Source organism: Cupressus sempervirens, chromosome 10 (genome assembly GCF_028749045.1).
Source record: "Cupressus sempervirens isolate cs-2001-9-10 chromosome 10, ASM2874904v1, whole genome shotgun sequence".
In the NCBI taxonomy this organism is placed as follows: Eukaryota; Viridiplantae; Streptophyta; class Pinopsida; order Cupressales; family Cupressaceae; genus Cupressus; species Cupressus sempervirens.
In genome coordinates, this window is record NC_143127.1 from 159921804 (window position 1) to 159929360 (window position 7557).

Sequence of the window (7557 nt, forward strand, 5' to 3'; positions counted from 1 at the left end):
TGAAGGTGCACAACTCTACCTACTTACAACCTCACACCTCAATTATTCTTGAACCATTAATTTCATTGTTGCAAAATGGAAAGTCAATTTCAAGAGTCTGACATAGACATTGATCAATGACATGTACTCTAGTCAACTCAATAATACGAAGACACCATCTTGTTATTGTTCTTTAGGTCTTGAAGATTCATGTATTATGTGTGACCAATGTGTCAAACTAATGTGCCTCGTTAAATTTAAGTTAAAATTTTCATCTTACATTAAATTAAACTGAAATTACTCAATATTTTCTTCCCCAACTTTAGTATATTTCTTGGATATATCTTCCTATTGGCATCACCATAGTATATTTCTTGGATATATCTTCTTATTGACATCACCATTGCACTTTATTGGAGTGCAATTACTAGTTAATTAATAAATAAATAAAAACTCAAAAACAACCGTCTTTAAAATTTGAATTTAATTAATAAATGTAATATAATTATCGAATCCCGTGGTAATTGTCGGCTAGCGGTTTCTGCGCAACTTAAATCAATGGTATCATTTGTAGTCAACCATATTAGTTAGTCTGGCAACATCATCATTTTGTCAGTAGTGCATGAGCCTACATTGGCTCTCTTTTTCTCTGGTCTATTTAACCATTTTCATCCTCGATACCTTTTGGGAGCATAAGTAGATTCTCTGAATCATCTCTTTTGATTATTATCCTTGATATCTTTTCCGGGAATTCTAGTACCTCTGCCTTGGATGGATAAGCCCCATGTCGCCATTTTCCCATTCAGCGCTGGTATGGGCCACTTCCTTCCTCTAGTTGAGTTTGCAAAGAGGCTCTGTGAGTTTCATGGCTTCTCCGTCACTCTCATCATTAGCAGGTGGATGTGGACTTCTAAGCAACCCGCAGTGCTTGAACGATTGGTCTCTTCTTCTCTGGATATCCACTTTGCAGAGATTCCTCAAATCGCTCTCGATGAAGACGAGGAAGACATGGATACTTTAGCACGCGTTACGAAGTTCGTACTGAAAGCAAAGCCGCACATTGAACATGTCCTGCAATCCTTGAGTTCATCTTCCCCTGTCTCTGCTTTTATTACAGACCTCTTCTGTAGAGATCTGCTTGACGTTACCGCCAAGCTCAAGATGCCCTCTTATTTGTTCGTTGCGGCCTCTGCTTCTTTGGTTTGTGTCACGTTACATCTTCCGCAGCTCGCTTCGGAGATTAGGGTTTCATTTAAGGACGCCGATTTTGAGGTGGACATACCGGGGCTTCCCCCAATTCCTGCCAGAGATCTGCCGACTGCCGTTCAGGACAGATCGAGTTTTGGATTTAAATGGGCGCTGAAGCACTCCTCCCGCATGAGGGAAGCATCAGGGGTTCTCATAAACACCTCTGCTGAAGTGGAGGAGGAAGCCATGGAAAGCCTAAGCACCGCTGGAATGCCCTCCTTCTATCCAGTTGGCCCCTTGATGTCCACAGAATCTGATTCCCCTGATGAGTCCACCTGCCTGCAATGGTTGGATCAGCACCCTCCCTCGTCAGTTCTGTTTGTGGCATTTGGAAGCTTCGGTGTTTTATCTAGGGAGCAGATTACAGATTTGGCGTTTGGACTTGAAGCCAGCGGCCACCGCTTCCTCTGGATTCTGCGTGGAAACAAATCTGGGAGTTCTTCTTCTGTGGAAACTGATATTTCTCAGCTCTTACCGGAGGGTTTTGAGATTCGAACCAGGGACCGCGGGCTTGTGCTTCTTAATTGGGCTCCTCAAATCCCTGTCCTCTCTCACCCGTCTACTGGAGGCTTCCTTTCACATTGCGGGTGGAACTCTACGTTGGAGAGTATATGTCATGGAGTTCCCATGATCGCTTGGCCTCTTTTTGCCGATCAGAAGATGAACAGGGTCATATTGATAAAGCAGATTCAGGTAGCCATAAATTTGAAGATAGGAACCGATGGGTTTGTGAGTAGAGAAGAAGTAGAAAGAGCGGTGAGGGAATTGATGGAAGGAGAAGCGGGGGCAAAGGCGAGGGAGAAAATGAAACAACTCAAGGAGAAGACCAAGATTGCTATGATGCCAGGGGGAAGTACAATGAAGGCCACAGCCAAAGCCGCCACAGTTTTATTACAGAAACTAAGCTTGGCTCCCTAATTTGTTTGCTTATGCAGGTCAAATATTTTGTTTGAGCGTGGCCACCCTGTCGTCGTCGTCTGTTTCTTTTCTTTCGGTGCCCTGATTACAGTGAAATTAGGACCATACTTTTCGTAGTCTTCGCTGCTCTGTTAAGCTTGGAGGCTACCGGCTAGTGCTACGATGGGTATTTATATGGTTGAACTCTGTCTCATTGTACAATCAAGACTAATTTTATCTATGAACTCATCTTGTAATGCTCCGCCAAGGGCTCTAAAGAATTTCACTAAGTTTATCAAACAAATTTTTTTTTTTTCCAACCATGAAATATAAACCATTCATAACATTTGCGGAAGCAATAGAAACAATTCGAATAAAAGTACACATGACATAACAGATTACATTCTTTAAAGATCCCTTAACGTTGAATTACATCTAATCATAATTATTCATTTAACATCACATCCTTATGAAATAACTATGATACATCCAATGTACTTAAACAATATATGTGTCTTTTTAGTAATTACATTTTAGTTTAGCTCAATCATCCACTGTAAATGAGGTACATCAACATTCAATATTAATCCATGATGCAATAACATAATGAAACCATAAACAATACATGATACATCATCATCATAAAGATATAGACATCCACACAAAACTGACATCTATTTTCCAGAGGCACAACAATGACATGTAGGAAACCTACTCTGCAAGCGGGAAAGTGTCATCGCATTTATCATGTACAAGTTACCCTAACAGTTAGCTAAACTCCACGAGTCCATACTGATCTCATGCGGCCACTAGTATCCTCTCATACTGATGAGGCATACTACAGAATGCAAGGTCGCAACCATGCGTTCTCACTACTCCCATCCTAGCCTGTACAAGCACTCAAGGCATGGGCGAGAACATCAAAACAATTATCTTTTTAGGTTTATTTAATCCCTATTTAGTGTGTAAATGTTATCACTTACTAACCAAACTTACAATGAGTTACCCTGGTAGCCACTTAGGGCCTCGACCCCCATTGCAAGCCACTTCCCGACACTACAAGTAGATTACCTACCCTAAGCTCATGAAATCATAAATCTCAAAATCACAAAAGATAATCCATAATAAAATCATCAAATATGCATAAAAGCATCAAATATCCATAACAAGAATCATCAAATCTCCAAGATAAGAATCATCAAATCTCCATGAGCATCTGAAAAACATCCATAGAAAATCATGACCACAACAGTTCTCTATTGGCAACTGAAGGCATCACTAATAATCATAAGTATCAACTGGTTCTCAATAACCAAAATATATCTCAAGACAAATCACAATATCCATTGATTCTCAACAAGCAACCAAGAATATCTCAAAATCATACTGATCGAAGACTCCAAAAATGGTTGAGTCAAACATGTCACAACATGACATCATCAAAAAATAAATCCATATTTCAGTCCCATCATGGTGACTAGAAAATAACCAGGGATAACTGATCGATGACTCAAAAATGATTAGCTCAAGTGTCTCATTCATAAGAATCTCAACTATAACAATCAGTAATTTCAAACATTTCATAAAGCACACGATCACATAACCATGGTTGGGCTTATAAAGATCGAGACCAAATAAGATCAACATGCCAACACATCTCATAACCCCCGAGCCTCTGGTAACAACCTAGGACTGGTCAACACTAGTCAACCCAAAACTCAAAATAAGAAGCATATAGAATACACGATGTAAACACATGCTTTGGTTTACTAAATTCACATAGTTGAATAACGTGTAGGAGTTTTTCTAGTTTTCATTTCAAGTATACTTCAAGTGTCTAAGTTTCATCATTTGACCTACAAGTCAACCCATTTGTTCCCCGATAGCATTATCCTTCCATTATTAAGAATTACATTCTAAGAATAACTTAAGGATAAACAGTCACTAAACTGATCATCATTGACCTTTAATTAAATTGTTCTTTATATTTAACCATGATCCATATTCTAATTGAATAACTCTTCTTTAATGTTACTTCAACTTTTCGAGATAATCAAAGGATCATTATTCATTTATAAGAGAACCAATTATCAATCTTCGAATAAGAAGAATATAACTTTATTAAAGTGACCAATTAACATAGAAACACAACCCATGATCCATTAACATTTAAATGGTTAAAAATTAATTAAGTATCTCTAACACTTAAGCCTCTTAATCATTATAATAATTAAATTGTCACTAATAACCGTTAAAATATCTAATTCATTATTCAAGTCATTAGAATAAGACTTATCAACTTCGATGTAATTACTTTGCAACTTTGCTAAAATAATCATATCAATTAAAAAACTTTATTATATAGCTTAATTATTAATTAAATCTAATTAACTCTAATTAATTGATTTAATTAATAATTACATAACCATATCAACAACCCAATGAATATCAGTTGATTCATAACTAACTATAATTTGTAAGTTATAAGTCAACTACTATTTTCAAATTTAAAGTATTTTATAGGTAGAAGAGATTCCTAATTCCACCTATTTTATATTTAAATGATAGGTGCAATTACTCGTAGTAATTGATTATTTTAAACTATCAAAATAATGCTTATCAATTTTAAATTAATCAATCCATTGCATAACTTAATTGATAACTCAATGATTATTATCAAGCAAGAAGACTTCCTTTAACCCTATAGTTATCCCGTTTAAATAGTATAATCCTCGTAATGTTTTGAAATCAACCTTTCTAAACTCAACTAAGGGTAAATGTTTGAATCTTTATAATTAATGTTCTCTCAAGAGATGATTTCGATTTAATCATAATATAATAAATTTTCTTTCCTCTATCTCGACCAATTAGTCTTGTTAAACTATTTATATCATCACTCATTAATAGTCTTATCCATTAAATAATGATCTCATTAATAATTCAATTATTTAATTCCACTTATTAATATCTCTTTTATTTTATTTTTCTCTCATGTAAAAATACATTTACTTAAATTGACTAATAATTAATTACACTTCTTCTACTATTAACTAATCTTAATTAAATTTGATTTAATTAGATTAGATAATAAATCATATAAAACTAATGCATATTAATAAGATTCTAATAAGGAAAGATTGCAATAATATCTTTAATTCTTTCCATGCTTTGATATATTATTTTTGTGAAGTTTAAGCATAAAGAACTCTTGGTTATGGGAAATGGAGAAATATCTGTTCTTGAATAAAATAGTCCCAGTACGACGGCCATAACTCCCTAATGAACCGTTGGATCGGGCTGAAATTTAAATATGTTGGAGAGAGCCAAGTTGCGCCAATTCTGACTGGAGCGATTGAATAAATTCGATCACGATACAAAGTTATGAATGACTGAGTTTGGGTCTATCCAAGGGGCAGCGACATGACAATTTGTGATGAATTAAGAATTTCCTCTTAAAAGGTAACTATTCTCTAAATTTACCCATTCATCCATCTAATAGGTTTGTCTGTACACATATGAAAATATAATTTGATAGAAAGATTACATCTAACCATTCAAATTTTCAACTTATAATTTCTATTTTAATTTTAAATCTTGTCTATCTAATTTCACAATATAAATTCGAACCCAAACCAGATTCAAATCTAATTTCTTTCTTAAATTGAAGCTAAAGTTTTCTAATGAGTTCTCTATTATTTTCTTTGCAACTCTATATATCTAAATTCTAATTTAATTGTAGATTCATTCACAAGAAGTATTCAGACACATATAACAGACATGATGAAGACAGGAAAAGAAATAGTGCAAATAGAATATGAGATTATCACGAGTGCACCTAGACACTGATGCTAATTCGCCATGCCTCAGAAGTCCATATAAAATTCTTTCCTTCTCCATCATTCGCAATTCTTCCAAAATCCAAGCCAACTGAAAATCTTCAAGTGACTAGAAGAGCTAGAAGGACCATAGAAGCATGTAGAAAATATATGAGCATATGAACTTCTCCAATGCATGTAAGCTTTGAAGCTTCCATTTTAAGCTTGTAGCTTGTAGCTTTTAGCTTTCATTTAAGCTTGTCCAAACACACTAGGAGAGCCTCTATTTAAAGGCCTCTAAGATGCATCTAGAGTGTCTCTAAAAACAACTAGAAGATAAGTATGACAACCAAGCATGGGTCTTTTCCAACTTTCTAGATGAGTCTTAAGGTTGTAGACACCATGTGCTCAAATAAAAAATGCTAACTCTTAAGTGTAGACAACTTGTGCATTCTTAGAGTGCAAACTCCAGTGTTGTCTACATGACAACTCTCGAGAATTTGCCAACTCCTATGTGAGCAAATATTAAAATAATGCAGAATAATTAATATAGTATTTAATTTACTCTTTCCAATTAAATCTCATGCACTAACTTTAATATCTCCACTTTTCAATCTTAATATATTTATATTTTAATCACATGAAATCTAAAATCTTTTAATAATTCAAAATATATTTTCCACTTTTAAATTTCATTTTCCAAAACTTAATTTGCTAAAATATTTATTAGCTTTAATAATAATATTATTTAGTCATTTATTTAAAAATGAACTCCAAATATATTATTATTAAATATTGTCACATTCCAAATTTAAACTTTTAACTTTTATCTTCACATTTAATTATTTTATTTAATTAATTTCTCAATTAATTAAATAAAATAAATATTAAAATACCATATTAATTTTTCATTTAATTAAACTATTAATTAAATTTTTTAATTAGGCTTAATTAATAGAAAATACATCAAAGACTCATAAGGTAAAAATATGAAAACTCATCGTAGTCAAAATACATACAAAATCAAACCAAGGGTTTAAATCACGAATTACGTTATCCAGCGTATTCGGAGGGTACTCAACTTAGATACTTGTCCTAATTTTTCAATTAGAACAAATGGCTTAAAGGGTTGGGATTTGGACTTGAGAATTTATCTTCCCTCTCTTATCATTAAGATAATATGATAGGGTACGCTCATTCTAACAATTAAGGGAAGTCGATACCCGGTACCTACAACTTGCATAAAAACTATGCATCTACAAACGCAATATATATACTAAGCTAAACAAACAATGGCAGGAAGTGGTGCATCGTGTAGATCCCAACTAGCAGGTGACTACGACTCCCTTCCTTAACCACATCAGACACACCATACAAAAGCAAACACGCAAGCAAACACGCACACCATACACATGCAAGTATGGGGTAAGTATCTATAAGAAAACACATATGATAATAAATCATCTCACTAATCATCATTAATAACTGGAAGCAATGTAATAATCATCATCAATAACTGCAAACACTGAAAATAATCATCATACATACATGAAATGTAAAGTCTAAGTAATCTCATCACATAATAAACTGAATCCATAGCACAATATCTGATAATGTC

The 7557-nt window shown here is 34.1% G+C and overlaps 1 pseudogene across 1 annotated transcript; it reads left to right on the top strand.

Annotated features, from left to right (window-relative positions):
* The first annotated feature begins 665 nt into the window (after positions 1-665).
* On the top strand, positions 666-2439 carry LOC149533080 (UDP-glycosyltransferase 72B1 pseudogene; annotated as a pseudogene). The gene has a single exon (XR_016356808.1). The product of XR_016356808.1 is annotated as a UDP-glycosyltransferase 72B1 pseudogene (transcript).
* Positions 2440-7557: the final 5118 nt, after the last annotated feature.